We start from the raw sequence: 19,778 nt of genomic DNA, 5'->3' as shown, positions 1-19,778 counted from the left end.
TTCTCTCGGTCATAGTTTGGGGGATCTGTCAAGTCCAGGGCCTGTGAGGTCAGGAGGAGAAAAAAAAATGACGATGTGTCTCTCTGCTTGCTGACATGTCTCATTGTATCAGATACCTCTTTGAGTAATGTTGCAGTCTGAGCTGAGGCATCCATCTTCCTCATATTCATCCCTGCGTGGGACCCCTTGAACTCTCACCAGGTTTAGCTTCTAAGAGCTTCGGTTGGGTCCAGGACTCTTATTGTACTGTATCTTTTTCTGATTACTGCCCCAGATGGTGCTAATAGATAGTACTGTGCTTTATATTTAGATCAGTATGGGGAATGGTATCAAGCACAGCACGTTTGGGATTTTGCTGCTTTGTCTTTGCAGTACATGTGTACATTTCATCAAGACAAAGAGGGAGTTAGCAGCAGTGGACGTGTAGAGGCTGAAACAAGGCTGGGCGGTATGGTCTAGGAATAAAATAGATTTTTCAAACTCGTGGAAAATGTTGTAAAACCTTACACCTTATAAGCTGCCTTTTCTGTCAGATGTCGAGCACTAAAGACGCAGTTATCTGCAGGAACTACAGAGGCTTTTTGAGTGATATGAGGTTTTCTACTCTTTTTGTCATTGGCTTTGTTAAGCACATGCACCCATTTAGAGTTATGCTCCTAACATCTGCTCTGAGCTAAGCTCGCACATCATGATGTGTTTTTGACATCGTACAGCATGTTTGTAAATGTTTATAACAAATCTCAGATGACCTCTACTGCTCATTCAGATTTTACTCGCCAACACGTTTATTCAGTGTAGTTCTACCATAGGATTCCCACTGGAGCTGACAGCTTTGTGATTTGGACACATTTGCCATTTAGAGGGCAAACCACTGCTAAGTGTTTTGGCTAATGCTCAATTTATAAATTGCACAACAATAGGAGGTGGATTAATAACTGTTGATGTAATCTCTTAAAAGGTTTCCCTGTGTTTTTGTGATTAGGTTTATCCTGCACTGATAGCACGAATTTAAGAGTAATACACACTATTGAACCGAATTAGGCATCTTGGCCTTTGACATATTCTACTAATAATAGAATTAAGTCAATCCTTCTGCCTTTCCTCATCCTTTAAAGCTGCAATAACTAATTGATTTTTCTACCACTAGGTAGCAGTGGGACAAGCTCTAAACATAACATTGACATGCAGTAGTATCACCTTACAAAGTTGATAAGGTGAACGTGTTAGAAAATAGCACCTTATTTACATACCCAGCAACCACAGACAGACAGCATTAGTATTTTTTTTAAGTTATGTTTGTACCCAGCCTGGTCTCACAGCAAAATCTGTAATAGCTACGTTAGTCCACAACGTAAAACTTTGTCGCAGTAATGACTGTAAAATTGTGACCTGGCAACATTTGTTCTATTGTCCTTCTTTGTAGCCTCCTTTTTAGTGTCTTATGGCAGTGGTCAAACAAGGACACGCCACACTACTGCCACCAAATAGGGATACAGAAGCTAATGGGTAGTGTCCATTGAAGGCGTATGGTTTTGAACTTTATAATGTTAAAACACCAGAAGGCGGTGGTAGGGGTGGGTAGAGTTGGTCAGATAAACACCTGACTTTCATGTAGAGAACTGATGATTGTGTCCTGTGACTTGTGTTTTGTCTGTTTTAAGTGTTTTAACTGACCCTAGGGCCTTTTCCTAACCTTAATAATCAAGTTTGTGTGTCAAAACTTAGCCATATAGCATAGTTTCTGTGTCTAAAAATAACCATACTTTGTTTCAATGTATTTTTCGGTTTCAGTTGTCAATTGAGTGCTATTGTGAGAATAGTACATCTTGTTTTGTGGACCCACGTTGCTATTATACATTTTGCTGTGAGGCTGGGTTGTTGTTCCCCTGACAAATGTGTCCAATATCCACTGTCCTGTTAGATGTGTTTTTGGGCTCCATTAAGTCCTGAGGGAAAATTGAGCTGTTTAGTTGCTAAATGCTCCGCTGTGTTCACCGGCTAGTCGCTCACTGTGTCTATCTGTTATTTTATACTGGGCAGGTAGTTCTCACTGAATTTTTTAGCACTTTTCCACTGAAAATATTTGCTTGGTCCAGTGAGATTGGACCATAAAACAAAAACATAAAAGATGATAAAACGCTGTGTAAATCTGAGGGCAAGATGTGGGTCATAATTCTCTGTGGCTTTGTCACTGCGAGTGAGCCTTTTCACATTACACACAGTCAGTTTGTCTGTTAATAGAAAAATATTGATTATAGCAGCTTTAAGTAATACCGCTCAAAAATAATCCTTTCTCTTTCTGTTCAATTGCTAACCATTCCTGTAAGCTAATCTAATGTGACTCATGTTGACTCTTGTCCATGAGAGATGTTGAAAGTGAAAAAAAAAAACGAAACACTTGGCAGCCCATAAAGTATTCTAGTTGCCCCTATCATCAGGTGACAAATTCACAAAAAGAAGACAAGTTCGGGCATTCCTTTTTTTGAGGGTGTCGGCACAACACGGAAGGCTGAAAAGAGAAGTTGAGAACCAGGCAGAGACAGAGATATAAAAAAAAGGACTACAGTTTTTTTGGAGTAGAGAATCTAAGGTTGAAACTTTCCAATGGTCATTTTCTTTCTCACCTTTATGTTTTTTCAAATTTTTTATAAGACCTTGGTGTATTTGTCTGTTTCTTTTCTGTTTTCCCTGCCTCCTTCTCTTGAATTTCATCACTTTTCATCCAGCACATGCCAGTCTCAGATTCTGTCTCTTTCTGTGATGGCCATTTATGCTCCTCCTTCTTCCCACTCCCATCTCTCCCCTCACTTTCATCTCTTATTATAGTTGCTTAAAATAAGACAAGCTGTCCTCTGCTCAGCACATCATTAAAGTGAGTGTCTCCCTCTGCCCTCATTTCAAGTCTCTCTATCTTCTGACTTTGTTGTTGGTGAACAGTGATGGCAGCAAGCAAATGATGGAAGTACAAAAAGGAAGGGACACTAGAGGACAGGCTCATAATTATTACAAATAATGCCATATTTAATTATAGAAAAACTGTGGCCATTGTGGCTGTATATTTCTGCCCTCTGAATGTTGAAAACCTGCATGAGGGCAGCTCCTAAAATATGTTCCTTCTGCTTTATTCCCATTACCCTGATACCCAGCTCATCAGGAGACTCAAACCTGCCACCTCCCAGTCAACAGCAGCTTCTCAAACCTCCAGGCTGCCTTCCTCATATGCAAGTTTCCCACGTTGATGCAGTTTGTGCGGTTAATCGGCTCTGTGTTTACTGACTCTGACTGGCTGCCGTTCCTTTCCAATCATTTGCATGACATCATAGATGCTCTTATCTCCTTGTCATTATAAACCACACACTCTGATTTGCTACATAACTGCCTCTGCATAGACACACAAATGCAGTAGATTTGGTTATTTCATCAGTGATTAGTGACATTTGAATATTTACCTCCACCAAGGAAGCTTATGTTTTTACCAGCGTTTGTTGGTTGGTTTATTCACAGCTTAATGCAAAAAGTAATAAATGGATTTAGATTATATTTGATGGCGAGGTAGTGTATGGCCCGTGGAACAATCCTTTAGATCCCAATTATCGTCTGGATCCAGGAATTTTTAAAAAAGTTTCTTAACTGTTGTTAGATAGGGCCAGTTTTAATGCTTTTGCTTCTAACTCCATACACAATGCCTACAATGCTTGGACAAAAATTGCACAATAACATCCACATAAGAGATACCACACACCAACGTCTGATCTGGATCTAAGTAATATTCTGGATGTGGTGATCCAAAGCGTTCAAACTGATAGGGCTCACTGAAAACGTGCTGTGGCACAACAAATCTTGCTACTGGCTTGCAACATACTAAACTGTAGCTCTTTTGATCTTAAACTATAATATGTGTAAAAATGACTGGCTCTATGTTGCATTTAAAAGTTCAGGCTCACCCAGAGCTCCACAGCAAATACAGTTCATGTAGCGTACACAGTACACAATAACAGTAATTGAATTAATTGCTGTTTAGTCTGCCCCTCACTCAGAGACAAATGACAAAAAGCTGTACTGGCTTATGTTTGGAGACTACAGGGAAATCTGCAGGACAAAGGAGGTTTTGATTGTAGACTTTCACTACAGAGATGGGCAGTTGTTCGTTGGTACAAGCAGTGATACAGAAACATGCTGTACAGAGACTGCAGGCATCCAGCCAAAGGGAAGGCTTTCGTACAGGGTGGAAACAATAAAAGGCGTTCAGTTCTTGGACTGTCAAGGAGAGTCTTGGTGTGAATCATAAAAGGCTGGCCTCTTTTGACATGGATATGTAATGGTGTTCAACCCAACCCTCCAGCAGAACAGGGCGTGATCATTTTACAAGTTTTTATGCCTCCGATCCAGAGATAGCTGCAGCCAGATCTTTATGTTTTTGGGTTGTTGGTCCGTCTGTTCGTCCCAGCCTTGTGAACATCATATCTCAGGAACGCCTTGAGGGAATTTCTTCAAACCAGACAGAAACGTCCACTTGCATACAACGATGAACTGATTAGATTTTAGTGGTCAAAGGTCACCGTGACCTGTATCTGTCCCATTCACATGAGTTTGACTGTTAGCAAAGTGATAATTCTAGTTTATTGTTAATTTGAACATTGTGATAAATTTACTGATTCCGACTGTTTACATCTAAGTGAGTAAAAGTAATGCAACCGTTTATAGGTTTTTGTTTTTTTACTTAAAAAAAAATGACAGAGCAGTTAGACACAGATGAAAAGATCATGTTCACACTGACTGACTGCTCTCCTGGGAGGCCTGGACACAGATTTGTGGTGACCATGTCTATTGATATTAATCAAAGCACATGGTGTATGTGACCACAGCATGACCACACATGCAAATGTACATGCATACACACATGAAGAAATGTGAAGACTGCACACATGCAGATTTTCTTTTGCTTTCTTTACTCATACGCATATATACACATGGACATTTAGTCAAGTGCATATGGCACAAGCATATATACACATACAGTCAGAAACACTCACACATTCACGTTCAGCTCCAATTGCCTGTGGAGCTTTTGTAGTGCTCATAGGCCACAAACGACAGCTTTGTGTTCTGGGAAGTTAGGAAAGTTAGACCACAACACATATGCACACACTTTAGCTGTGTCAAAGCCAGTGCACAGTTCTGCCCTGTTCAGTAGGCTGATTCATTAGTGCCTCCTCATGACACTAGAAGAAGAAATGGACTTGCAGTAAAGGAAGGGCAAAGAGGTGGGAGTGTTCCGGCTCAGCACTCTGTGCTTGAAGTCTGACACGACCTGACAGTGGTCACGTTTGTCTTAAAGGAAAAATCCACGCTAAAGTACTTGTTTTTATGTGTTTAACTAGGTCATATTTTTAGCAGTATAAATTATATAAATGCATTTGTATTGTGGGTGCAATGCGTCGCCTACTCACTCGAGCTTACAGCACATCACTGATATTTTGTTAACACTTTAACTTGTAATGGTTGAAGCACTGCCACATGTAATCTTCCATATAATCATGTAGACCAACCAGTTTCCAGTGCTGTTCAATTCTGGGTCCCTCTCCTCCGTGCCCTGGTTTGTCAGGAAGTGTTTTATACTGTTTTACACATGTGTTTGCAGGACAGGAAACTTGTTAGGATGACACAGTTTGTTGCACATTGGTCAAAGTGATGCATGTGCCATGCATCAAGCTAATAAAACTAGCTTAGTTTACATTTTATTTGTATGTATTTAATGATTATTGGTATAGGGACATGTATATAGCATAAACCAGTGCCTAGCTAGTCTCTAGATACTTAAAATATTTGAAATACTTATGAAAATGCACAAACACAATATCCAACAATGTATGCATACATGCACTAACACAAAAGAGAAAAGCCAACAAGGAAATACAAACAAAACAGTACAAAACAAAAATAATTTACAAATGATAACATAAATTACCACATGACAAATCCCTTTTTAAAATCTGTTTCAATCTAAGAAAAATCCAAAAAATGATTTAATCAATTACATTTTTGTCCTGAATGAAAACCATCACACACCTGGAACTCTTCAAATGGGTTTGCTCCATTGTGGCCCCACTGTGCTTGGAGGGTCCAGATCTATTATGGAGAACTTTATTCCTGGAATCATTATGGCTGTCATGAAAGTGCACCATCAAAACAGCATTGTGCTTTATTGCACCAGCTGGTTCATCCAACAACGTCAATAAAACATACATACACTCATCTGTCATTGTGTCCCAAAGCACAAAAAAAAAACCACTGAAAATGTCTAAACCCTTTCATTTTCACCCATAATTTGTCCAAATTTTATTTAGTTTTCTCCGCTGGAGAGATTTTCTGAAGGAGGTTGTTTTTATCTAATATCCTGATGACTGAATCTGGCGGCCGGCTGTGGAGCAGAGTGAGTAACGATGCTTGGCAGCGAGCTGTGTTTGTCTGGCTCTTTCTCTCACTGTCTCCGCTGGAGTCAAACAGACTTAAAGCCCAGGCCTCCTGTAGAGGAGGGGCTTTCACAGCCAGGCAGTCATGGGAGATTTACTTCATGTTTTAACTGCTCTCTCTGGACCGCAGCAGGAGATCTGGTTTAATTTTCATATTTTTATGGCCTGTTGGTAGATGATGATGACTTTTATGTTCCCATTCCATATGTATTGTTTGTCTTTGCAAAGGGGCAGTAACTGTTCAGCTGATGAAAAGTCGGTTTTAAACAACGTGCCCTTGTCAACAGTAATTTGGATTATTACATTTCATTAACCCTAAGTCCTTGTCACAGTATGAATTTTGACCAAAATGAGCACCTCCCGACCTTCTGTCATTATGAAATACCAAGTTTACCTCTGTCACATGGTTTTACAGTCAACATGTCGTATTACAGAGATGGTTCCCCTTGCTCCATCCCACAGAGGTCCCACTCTGGGAGGGGAGGTCACCTCAGGGCAGGAGTCGACTGAATTCTGTGAATAAACATGGAAAATTAACCTGGATGATTAATAAAGTGGAGTCCATGGGGCCATTTTGTCAGGTTTAGTTATTACAAAGTATGACCCATAAGTTATTTATTCAGTGTCATTGTTGTCAACATCTGGAGCTATGAAATAAAACCATTTGGACTTATGCTGTAGTTTAATAAAGTAATATATACAGTTCCACTGTCTTCTGTGGAGCTGTCAGCCCCTGATGTTTGTTGCTATATTGGGGTTTTATTACCAAGTCAGAGACACATACAATACTGTGGCTGCCACAGGTCCTTTCTGTGTTATCTGTCCAGTTTGACATCATATAGCTCATATTTCTCTACAAAAAGTATAGCAAATGTCCTGCATCAACTTCAATCTACCCCACATACTGTACTTTACTATACTTTCAATGGTGGACACAGGCCAATAGGAGAGAGCAGGTGAATCTTAGCATTATGCTGGGTTTCTCTGGGGATTTTGCAGTTGTATTGCTGGTTGCAGTGAGTGTTTATTCACTCCACATGCACAGATCTGGACTCTGAGTAGAGAAATTATGTGTGTGGGTTTTTTTTTTTTTTGTCCACATTTTGTTCTCTGTCAGAGGAATACGTGCTGGCACATAAAAAGACAGCTGTCATATTGTTGTTTTGCTCTTGTTGAGTTCTGAGGTTATGGCATATTTACTATTCCCAGCTCTTAAGGATATGCACCACTGCTCAGGACAGGGCAAATGCAAATTAAAACTGACACGGGAACATGGTCTAAACTGTCAGGAACCAAATACATTGTCCAGTTGATACTTAGAACGCTGACCTCGCATCTCTGGCTTTAGTGTTGACAGGGAAAATGTCAGATGTAACAGAAGGGTTAAAATACTACAGTGCAGCTGTTGTTAAACTCATATTTCATTACTGCAACCCATCATGATAGGCCTGCAGGATAAATCATTTTGTGAGTGTGATTTAGATTCCTGTGTGATTTCAGTCTCACGTGACAGTGATTCTGCCATGTTTGCATTAGCAGTAAGATCCCTTGTATCAAACTAAGCGCTCCCTTTTCTTCGCTAAGCTGTGTTAATCAATAACCACAACTAATAACCGCAAAGTGATTTATTTCTGCCTCAACTGCTATACGGCACTAGGTGTACAGGGCAGGCAGCATGACGTTTGACAAATAGTTGCAGGAGGGTACATAATATCTTTCACCATGTCAGACACGTTGGATTTGGTTTTGAATCAGTCTTACATCTGATCCCGTGATGCGACGCGTTCCTGCTGTTGGTTAATGCAGTGTAGCGAAGAAAGGGAGTGCTTGGTTTGATGCAAGGCATGTTCCTGCTAATGCAAACATGGCAGAATCATTGTCATGTGAGACTGAGATTGCACAGGGATTTTAAATCACACTCACAAAATGACTTATAGTGCAGCCCTACAGCATGATAAGTTAGCCTAACCAGATGGCAGGCTGCTGTTGCTCTGTTGTATTAGTGTGGATAGAGGCCTTTTTGAAAATGCTAATGTGTCGTAAAATGCAAACATCAGAGGTTAAGTCAGCAGCAGCTAGTGTCAGTGAAATACACCATCAGGATCATAAATGTGTATGTCACTGTCCAGTTGTTGTCTGCAAATTTGAGCTGAGCAATATTAGTCATGATCTGTTAATGGAGGGATACTGACAGACGAGCAGGATTTGTTGATTTGCAGTGCATTAATTTTGTATGCAGAGATCATATAGCAACCACTATAGATTCCTGACTTTATACTGAATGTAGAGCTCATTTTGCTTTATTTGAACTATACAGTTACCTATATAGTTAGTTGTGTTTTGCTTGCTGTAACTATTGCCTTGTTCCTGTGCTAGTGAGTAATAAAGCCAAGCACACACTTAATGCAGAAATATTTCTTAGGAGGAGATATCACTTCAGTTGAACTTTGCTTGGACAACCTGCAGTGTTAGTGAAGGAGCCTTTCATACGATTTCACCCTCCAAGTTGAAGTGTTTTTAATGAAGCAGCAATTAAAATTTCATTTGATATTTCTTACTCTGAATGACCATAATTTACTCACATCAACAGTTTACATGTGGTGGGTTAAATGACAGTCAATGCCATTTCTAATTCCTGTAAACAGTTCTGAGAAGTCTGAAGCCTCTTGGAAAATATTTCTTTTACACAAGCTGTTGAAAACCTACAAATGAAGAATATCCATTAAAGCTTGTCGCGTGCAGCACGAGGTTTGTTGCTCTCAAGTGAGAGCACACACTTAATGCAGAAATGTTTCTTGCCTCAGTTGAGCTTTGCATAAACAACCTAAACAGTATTTTGTCAAATTTAGACTTTTGCATCACTGCACATATAGGAACATGTGCATCTGTCATTTGGAGATGGTTGCATTTATTCTTGTATGAAAGTTAGTTTCTAACTAGGGAGTGCTCACACAACAAAGTACAGAAATGTGAAGTTATTAAGTGCTGATATTTTTCAGGTGAGAAAGCAACCACTTAGACTGAGAATAGGTGGTCAGTCTAGCCAAGTAATACCAATTTGCTCATTCACAATTTGTTTTCAGAGATCTGTGTACCTATGTCTCAGTCAGAGCTGAGTCGGTCAGAGTGTGCAGGACACATGCACCTTCACATAACACGTAGTTGTGATTTGGTAGATGTGCATGTCGAACTGTCTGCAGCCATTGGCGAACTATTCTTACCTATGAACCCCTTTGCTGCGTAGGTATGCATCGACACCCATGCGCAGTTGCTGACAAGTCTAAAATAACTGTTAGTGAGTGAGCCTTTCATATGGTAATATAGGTTATTTTAACATAAAAACAGGAAATGTGGAAATGGCTGTCCTAGCTCTGTTCAAAGGTGACAAAAAGCCTGCCTACCAGCATCCTGCGTGCTAGCTTCAACTTGATATTAACATCCAGTTATTTGAGTGTTGCTCTTTTACTCTGATTTTTGACAAGAGTGAATGCGTTTTTTCCCCTAAAATATCACTTTATTCCTTAAAAGGATGAGGCATGTTTTGATTTTACTATGTATTCTGAAGAAAAGCACACTTAAAACTCATAGGATGTGTAGCATCTTGAAGTTTTTACACACATTTTTAAATACCAGACCTCCCTCCTTTCATTGTTTTGGTCAAGTCCTGCTCTCAGTCTTTTGTGTGGAGTGAGATTCCACACATGAGGAGGTTGTTAAGCCGCTATCAGGGAAAGTGCCGGCTGTCTTTTGTTGGAATGATGGGGAGGGAGGGACCCTTTAGTGGAGGGTGCGTAAGGGAAAGCTGTCCTGTCAGACTTAGCTGAAAGAAACACATTTTTTGTGCCTGGTCAAGGACTTTGGCCAATTTAGAGGCAATGAGAGCGAGTAGAGCGTAGATTTGAATTAAGTTTGGTCTCAAAAGAGTTGAGAAAAAAGAATATGTGTGTGTATGTTTGTGTGGTTTTGTTTTCCTGTACTTGTGGGGACCCAAACCCTGGTGCTCATTAACATTGTGTAGACTTGCTTTCCTTGCGGGGACCACTGTCGGGCCCCCACAAAGTAAATCACAGAGTTTTAAGGAGGTTACTTTGTTTAAGGTTAGAGTAAGTCTTCAGGACATGAATGTAATGTAATGTGTGTGTGTGTGTGTGTCAGTCAACATCTTCATTACGTAGTGTGGACAGTTTTTTGTATGATTGTGTTGTGAGGATATTTTAGCTGGTCTTCCAAATCAAACGGCTTTTTGAGTGTCAAGACTTGATTTCTGGGTTCAGGTTAGGGTTGGGTGCTTAGTCATGATCGTTAAGATAGGGTAAGGGGCTAGGGAATGCATTATGTCAATGGATGTCCTCATAACTATGGTAAGACACGACACTGTGTGTGCCAGTATGTGTGAATTTAAATCAGGTTTACCCTCCCTTTCTCCTCTTCAGCCCCTCCACCACCACCCCCCTTCATGCTAGCCAGCCCTCTTCAGCCAATGCAGCAGATAAGTTGTTTTTTATCAGTTTCCTTCTGCCCAGAACCAGATAAAGGAGAGCAGCTCCTGATTTAGAGGAGGAAAGAAGAGCACCTAAGGAAAAAAGGAAGATACTGTAGGAGGAGCGTGAAGGAAAGAGGGCAGCAACAGTTTTGCACCGCGTTCCGCTTACAATGGGAGAGGCGTGTTAGAGATAGAGAGAGAGAGAGAGAGAGAGAGAGAGAGAGGCAGAGGGAACAGTGGAGGCTGAGGTCTCTCCGCAGTGCAGGTGGATCGTAGCTGTCTGCTGAAGAGGAAGATTGGAAGGCAGCATTTGAACTCCTAATAGGCTTTCCAGCAGGTATGTGCTGCAGTTTCTTACAGTGCCAGCTGATTTTAGTATGGTTTGTGCCTCTGTGTGTGTTCTGTGACTCGCATAAAGCGTAGTATGTTCTCCACTATCAGGGCTGTTATCATGCTGTCTCTGTGACATTTCTCAGAGCTAACAGTAATGTGGAAAAGAACATGAATCTGTGATAAACATGCGTTTCTCTAAGTTTGAGGCATGGGTTTTTTTTTTCTGGTACCTCATTCTCCAAGCAAACTTGAGGCTATATAAGAAACTTTCAAGCTGCATAGAGAACAGACGACTCTCTGCTTTGGTTGCTTCATATTAAATGAAATAGCAGAGGCCCTCTTCCTTCTTTTCAGATCAAGAATCCTTTTACTATGGAGAAGAATAGAGCTGGGTGCTGTGAATAGGTCTGAGATGGCTTTCTGTGTGCAGAGGAGAGGTGCTGCCCTCTCAAGTGTCTGCATGCTTAGTGGGTAGATGGCAGGGAGGAGGTTCTTGTGCTTGTAGTTTGCAGAGGGGGATAGGTTTTATGTATCTGGGCCGAGTTGATAAGAAGAAAGACCTGTCACCTGTGTTTAGGTCTTTTTTTTTTTTCAATTGAATCGTAAGGTATTTGAAATTCTTCCTTTCCTTGTGGCTCCTATCCTGCCTTTTAGCCCCTGAGGAAACATAGGCATGTTACCACCAAGTGCTTCAGCTGATCTGACTTTCCATAGGTGCCAGTTTACCATTGACTGAGCAGTGATAAGGAGCTGTTAAGAGCTGCTCGTTTCTATTTCTGGCTGTTGTTTTCTGGGCGTTCCTATGAAAGGCCCCCTGTCATGTTTTGGTAACTGACTGCCTGATTGGAAAGTCTGCGCTTTGGTTGCTCTTTTCTCATGTTATTTCTTTGTCATCTGTGAAGTTGCTGCACTTTATTTGACTGAGGTGCTTTGCTTGATCAAGGATTTGCAGTCCATGCCTCGAGGCTGTGAACCACTTGTTGTTTGCTTGGTTCTCTTAAACCCTCAGCTCAAGTTCTAGCACAGAAATCTCTGCACCAGAGAATCTCTGCATCTGCTCTACATGACAGATTTTTGCTGCAAATGTTTCCCCTCTGTTTCCTCTCTGCAGTTTATCTGCAAAGTGTAATCATTTGTTGGGTTAGGGAGTGAAATATAAGTGGTACTTGAGGCCCACTTGAATCTTGATTGTGCTGCAGTTGTTTTTGAGGTGGTGTCAAACTTCGACTTACACCAAATCTTTCCGCTGTAAGGCCAGCTCTCCATCCTGTCCTCCAGCCAGGAGTTGCAATTAGGTAACGGCAAAGTTTCAAAGTGTGAAAAGTTCAAAACATTTTCATGTCCCCATAGAGTTAAAGTTCTGTATTTGCAGTTCATAGACAGTTTTCTTACTCCCTGTCATCAGACTGTTCCTCCTGACAAGCACAGCTGACATATCTTCTCGGCTTCTGGCAAATAAATCCTAACTTGCTGTCAAGTTAATCCTCTCCATGCTGAAATGATGAAGTGGATTCACATGAATGACACAGATACCTGCGTCCATGATTTGGCTTCCTGAAGACAATGACTTCCTCATGTCTTTCCTTCTCTCTTGTTTCATTGCTTCTGTTTCTTTTTTTCCCATCACCAAGCTGCCTAATGCTTTAGTCAGATAATATTATGTAACAGGATCATAGTAGGATACATTAAAACTAAAATGTGTACTCTGTACATATAAAATGTTTACATTTGTTTCACTTTGGCTGAAGGGAGGAGGATATTGGATCTGCTTCTTGTTGAGATGTAGGTGTCAATCACATTGTGGATTGCTCAGTAAATGAGATGAGTTGCTTTGGGTGCGTTATCTGACATGCTCAGAATGCATCAAAATGTCTGATAAAGAAATTAAATATGCATGGTTGTTTTGGATGCAAATTTAGCATGTTGTTAGTTTCATTTTGTGGATGTTTAATATTCTGCTTTGAGATTCTACTCCGTCTGAGGATAGGTATAATCTGAATACACATGCTACTTCCATGGTGATGACCTCGGTCCTCTTAGCAAATCCTGAAACGTCTGATCAAATATTTGTCCTGAGTTCTTTTGCAGAGATGGATTCACAAATGCCCTGGAAGGCAGACGCATCAAAATGGGACCCTTGCAACAAGTTTTGTCCGGACTTCGTCTTTTTGGCCACTCTCTGAAGTCTTCTCATTAATTCAGGAATGACTTTGTGTGCTGGGCCCTTGAAGAAAAAAAATATTGCTGCTTCACGCTGAATGATTTACAGTCCTGCTGGCCTTGATTTCCTCTTCCAGGGCATTTGTGTCTCCATCTGAATTCAACAATTTAAGCCTGGTTTCAAGTCAAGATTTTGAAACAAGTCTTTTTTGGCAAATTAATATATTATCTCAGTGGTGGATATGACTTATTGCACTTCAGTCTTGGATGTGTTGTTTGATAATATTTTAAAAGTTGCCAAAATGAGGTCGGTGATGTTGAAGAATCCCACTGTCTCAGTCCACCTCATTGATCCCAGCACTTCTTGAGTTCCTCATCTTATGTTTGGACTTTAGTAGGGATGATTGACTGTGTGTGTGTGTTTTAGTTTAAAAAAAGATAGGAAAGAGGTGTCTTATTGTCCAAGAAAAGGGTGTTAGTCTTCTTTCTGTCTTGTGTTGTAAATTGCTAGTTTATGTAATGGAGCTCTGTGTGTGTGTGTGTGTGTGTGTGTGTGTGTGTGTGTGTGTGTGTGTGTGTGTGTGTGTGAGAGAGTTAAATAGATTGGCTAGCAAACCCATGATTATGTCATACAGCATGGTTTCCAGCTGTCCGAGTCAGCTGCATTAAATTTTGTTTTCAAGAAGGCCATCCCCAACCACAGTCTGTGTGTGTATGTCATTTGTGTGTGTGTGTGACGGCCTGGATACCCTGTATATATTTGTAACTTTTACATTTATGATGAAGGTTTGTATATAAAGGCGCACTCAATAAAGTCTTCAGGGTGTCACTGGCTGAGTGAAACGGTCTTTGCAGTCAGTTTATGAATGATGAAAGCTCTCAGCTTTCGTTTGATCTTTCTCGATGGTTGTGATTTGAATCGGATTGAACCCTGGTCCAGCTCTAAGTTAAACCAAATGTATTTGGGCCAGGTCCCACAGAGGGGCCTAAAAAGGCTCCCACATTTCAGCTTTAATGCAGGTGCACACACTCACTATGATCAGACTTCTTTGGAGAAAGCAAACTAGCAATGTGAAAATTGTTTTGCAGTCATGATCATTTTGTTTAGCAACAAAGTAAACTGACTTAAATTCAGATCTAGTGGTTGGTACCCTCATTGTTGTCCTCACCCACAGATGGTTTAATTATGTTACTTAATCAGATTCCTGGAAAAGCCTCCAGAAAAGAGGGATTGATGCTTTTTGGTTGACTTATTGTTTCATTTAATGAGTATCTGTCATCCTGCTGCAGCTATTACTGTCTGAAATGATGGTAAGACAGTAGACGAAAACGTTGTACTCTCTATAAACAGTCGCAAGAAAACGTAATGGCACTGTTTGAAAATTCCTGGTTTTCCTCATAAGGTGGTCATGAAATGTGATCTGATCCTCACCAAAGTCACAGATATCAACAAACACAATATTTCTAAGTTGATAAAACACAAACAGTCATGATCGTTCATGTCTTTATTGAACATTGAATATATTGATATTTGTGACTTTTGGTGAATCTCAATATTTTGGACTTGTCTCAACACTTTTTATAGATGGCTCTGGCCAGGTCAGAGTTCATGGGAACCTGTCTTCACTAAGTGACTCGATCTCCTGACATGTTGCTCTCATGGTTTGCTGCTGAATGTGGATCACAGCTGTGTGTACAAGAAATGCTCTGTATGCACCTGTTAAAATTACTGAAGGTTCTCAAGTGTCTCCAAGTGTCAGGGTTTAATATTTATTCAGATGACAAATACTAAGATTGCACACAGTTACTGGGTGCTGCAAGATGCTGTGAGTAATAGTTTCCATCAAGTATTTTGCAATATTCATCAAAACCACAAGATGACTCAGGGACACCGTGCAATAGGATATTTCTCCCCAGCAGTTGTGACCAACCTTTACTTTTCATGAAACTTAGGGTTCCTTTGATGGCATGACATTCACTTTCCCATCTGCAAATATTACTGCTTCATTATTGTACACTCATTTATTACACTGTGAAGATGATCTTGCTGAAAAAAACATCTGTCATAAACCAATGTCTGTCAAAGAGCTTATTTTCCTCAATAATCCAAAACCTATGGAAAAATACTATTGGCTTTTTTTTTTATTTTTGAGAGAACCAGGGTGATGCTAACTTCCAGGTTTGTCTACAACAAGCCATCATCCTTATGGGAGGTAGTAAGTGTAATTTCTCAATCCCTTAAATCTTCAGTAGAGATTCTGAAATCCTGAACTCTGCTAAAGAAGGAAAAAATGAAGTCTCTATTTCAAGCTCTAGAAAGAAAGTGAGATTTTCCAAAAACTCTTGAGAAATTTTTATTTTGTAGCATTTGTTTGCAGGAGATTGTAGCTCTGTGTAATGGGATGTGTGACAGGTTGAGAAAATATAAAAGAGAGCAAACATGGAAGAGGATACAGTTTTACTCTGCTTATCCCGACCTTTACAAGTAAGAATCATACCAACCAACCAGCATAAACACAAATGAGCAAACATACAGTATATCACTGGAATACACTGTCAAACCTTGTTTTTTACACCCCAAAACAATTACTTCATAATACAGTGAGAAGCTTTTCCATCCTGGCAAATATTGACTGTGGTAATGAGGAGGCTGAGCACACAGCCTCTGTTTTCTCTTGACTCTCTTTCTCTTTTTTGTCATTTCTTTTATCTTTCCTAAAACCTGGAAGTCATTTATGATGTCAGGATGGGGATTCTTCTGTCCAGAAGGGGATATGTGAGCAGGGCTCAGTGAGCTGGGACTCCAGACTGACATCCCACACCTCCCACCGAGGGAATTGCATCATAGTACAGCTGAAGAGCTCAGTGCTGGAAACGGTGGTAGTTAGATTTTTGGCTGTAACCAAGCCTAGTTACTAAAGCAAAAGCTGTGTTTACCGCAGCCACAGTCACAACAGCCACAACAATGAGCCTTCTCCAAATTACTAAATGCAAACAAGTGCTTGAATGTGCACCAGTAGCAAAGAGACGGTGTAGAAGAGGAGAACAGGGAATATAGTGGTACAGCTCACCCACTACCTTTTACTCACAGCAGGCTGTATTGTATCACATTATGGATTTGACTAAAGCAAGTCAAACAAATCTAGGTGAAGATGGCGGGTGATGGTAAGAAGAAAAAGAAGTTTAAGGACTTTTTATATAATGGGTTTACATTATTTATTTGTGCCATGTGGGGGCATTGTAGTTCAGGGGGCAGCCCCCTGTGGTTTAGGTTTGGGAATAGTTAAAAGGAATGGTTTGCTGAGTCATTATTGTGAGAGTCAAACCCAATTCATCTGTTCTTCAGAGTCTCCAAGGGAAAAACAGCAAATGTTTCTCAGAGAACGTCCACGTTTCAGTTCCAAACTTTATTTTCTTTCAGTTGTTTTTGGTTCTCATCCTCTGTAAACCCTGTTAATCTTGAACGTGTCTCAGCTGTAAGAACTGGCTTGTCCTACAGTCTTACATGTTATCCTGTGTCTCGAACCAAAGTGGACAGGAGCAAGGAGATTTTGGACTATCATTTTCATTTGTGTCTTTCTAGTCAGGTTCATTGGAAAATACTGATACGTTAGCACCCTTTGTAGTGGACTGTGCCTTTGTGCTTTAGTCATCTCTGAGACTTTCAAAGTCAGTATGTATTTCCCAAACAGTGAGGACTACAAAAGAATGACAAATGAAATACAAAAGAATGAAATAAAATGAAAGAAGCATATAAAAAAAAAAAAATCAACTGTCAGGGGATCATGAAGCTTTTGTACTGTTCAGATAAAGTACTTTTACACATGCAAAACAAAGAGGGACGGACAAATCTCTTGATTGCCTTCAGCTGCGATGTTCGGACTTCAAGTTTGAGAACACACAGCCCAAATTTTTTGTTCTTGAGAGAGAAGGGGAAAAAGAGACTAACAAAATGTGTGTTAGTGTGTGAGCTTCCTTAGTTTCTGCTGCACAGTGACATATCAGTTTCACTGGTCAAGGGTTGTAACCCTGTAGCTGAACCAAGTAGAAATGCAGATTGAGAAGTGGAGTGGGGGAGTGCATACACCACATGGACAGAGAAAAAGGTTGAAGGGAGAAATGAGTGAGTGAGGTTGGAGCGTGGGTAGATGGGAGGAGATGTTATTAATCTCTGTTGTTTTCCCCTCGTATTGTAATTTCCTCTGCAGCTGGTCCCGGGTTGAGAGGGAAAGAAAAACATAACTGAGAAGATCAGAACTCCAAACACTGGTCCTGCCAGTGGGCTGGGTGTTCCCCACCGCTCACACATTTGTAACAAAACACACTGCCTGATTTTGTGATGCGCTGCTAATGAAGGTGAAGAGAAGGCCAGGCATGTGTGTAAAATGTGTCTTGAGTGAGCATTCACATAGTTAAAAACTGATATTAAGAGTAATGGCAAATATGATGGACAAGAGTTGGTAAAACTGGAATTGGATTGCAATAGTCTAAAGTTACAGTAGACTGTTTATTGAGTTATTTTGTGCAAATCGTTTTTTTTGTTGTTGTTGTTGTTGTTGTTGTTGTTTTTTTGGCACTCTTCTTGAGGAGCCTCTTTGTCGCAGTCACAAACAAATCATGTATACAAGAGACCATTTAGCTTCGGAGAATTACTCATGACAAATTTAGATACGGTTGGGATGCCCATAGCATACTATACTGTGCACAACTGTGAGCAGATGTACAAAGGCCAAATCCCAATTAACTGCCTTGCCCCGACCACTTAGCCCTAACCCTTCTGCTTTGTGTGTCCATGTGTAGTCCCAGATCTCTTTATGATAGAAGAGTAGGGTGAAGCAGTGGTCAAAGACCATGCAAGCGAAATCACCAGAGATGAAAACAGCATTGTGTGATTAAAAAAATTCAAATATCTCTTTGCATCTGTTTACCTAACCATCATTATTAACTACTGATGACACATAGATATATTGAAGGGTTGTCCCATTTCACCCACTACTCATTATAACTCTGTTTAGAGTTAGCTGAAAATGAGGGGTATGGGTAAAAATGGGATTGGGCCAAAATGTTTGTTGTATATAAAGACCTTGGTTTGCTTTAAACAAAGTACTTGAAACCCACTTTCCAGTATCATGTGACTGATAGCTCACCCACTTTGCACAGTGATTGTCGAGGTGTGTGATTGTCAGGATCTCCTTTTTCTTTTTTCCTACAACTACCTCTGTCACTTTTCAAGATTACGCCTGAAGTTAACAACAATACCACTGAGAAGAGAATGAGTGGAAGTGTGCACTTGTCTCCATTTTCTCTGATTCATTGTTTGTTTGCCTTTATTCTTCTATTATAAAATGTTAATAAGCACTAGATGTTTGTTTTACTTAAAACTTTTATTCTGCATTTTTAGTTTGTATATGTGTTCCTATGGCTTCTTGCTTGAGAAGTATTTGGCATCGTCTCAGCACTTCAAAGCATACTACTTGGCTCGGGTTCACAAAGCTCGTCATCAGTGCCGCTAAAATGGCCTGTCCAGTGTCCACTGCTTCCCCTCGTGGCGCAAAGGGTTTGGCAGGTATCGAAAGTCAGAATTATGGAAGTCATTAAAATTCCTTGGGAACATGTAGATGCTTGTTTATTTTTCCGCCCATGTGGGGACTGAGGAGCGCTGCCAGGATGCTGCACTGTCCACTGTCCAAGAGAAGACAGTGGACAGATGATAGAAGAGGGGACAGATGAGTGGAGGGGCCAAGAGAGGGTGGGAGAGTGGAAGTGGGAAATGGAGAGAGAGGAGGAGCAGAGGCAAACAGCCTGGATAGCAAACAAACAGCCGGTCAAATGAACTTTGAGGTTTCACTGAGCCATACAGGAAGAGGGTTAGAGATGGGTGGATTCACAGATTCACATGCAAGCTGAAGGCAAGAGAGGAGTGGAGGGGGGAGGGATGCACAGAAGGACAGGCATATAATAAAAGATGTTTTTTTTTTTTATTGACAAGTGAAGTTTTACAGTGTCACAAAAAGTGCCTCGGTTGAAGCACATGACAAGTAGTTAAAAGGAGTCTTAATTTGAGCCAGTTGGGTCAAAAAATGGCAGTTAAACACACCACGCAGGCTGTAGCCAACAGCCAGCTAGCACATACTGTAGTTCTGCGCCTGCATGAGAGAAATAACTCTCCCTTCCAGCAGGTGGAGGAATCTGTATTCACTGTTCAGAAAGGAAAAGAAGTAGAGAATAAGAATGTCTGATAACAAGTTGCAAATGACATTACCATGGAGAAAACCCTCTGATAGAATCCAGTCACAGAATTTTTTTTACACTAAACAATCAAATTAAGT

General features: G+C 40.5%; 1 protein-coding gene across 4 annotated transcripts in view; it reads left to right on the top strand.

Annotated features, from left to right (window-relative positions):
• The window catches only part of add3a (adducin 3 (gamma) a), a 92,943-nt gene that overhangs the window by 16,407 nt on the left and 56,758 nt on the right, over nt 1-19,778 (top strand). The window contains exon 2 of one of the 4 annotated variants that reach the window (XM_020586545.1): nt 3,147-3,221. The exons of 2 other annotated variants lie outside the window; for them this stretch is intronic. The gene's annotated coding sequence lies outside the window, so the exon portion shown is untranslated. Of the gene's footprint in view, nt 1-3,146; nt 3,222-11,074; nt 11,294-19,778 lie in introns of those variants that run through there. One more of the 4 variants, XM_020586544.1, reaches the window with a different exon arrangement.

This window comes from Monopterus albus, unplaced genomic scaffold (genome assembly GCF_001952655.1).
Source record: "Monopterus albus unplaced genomic scaffold, M_albus_1.0 scaffold412.1, whole genome shotgun sequence".
NCBI lineage: Eukaryota > Metazoa > Chordata > Actinopteri > Synbranchiformes > Synbranchidae > Monopterus > Monopterus albus.
This window is presented reverse-complemented; position numbering and strand designations above follow the sequence as displayed.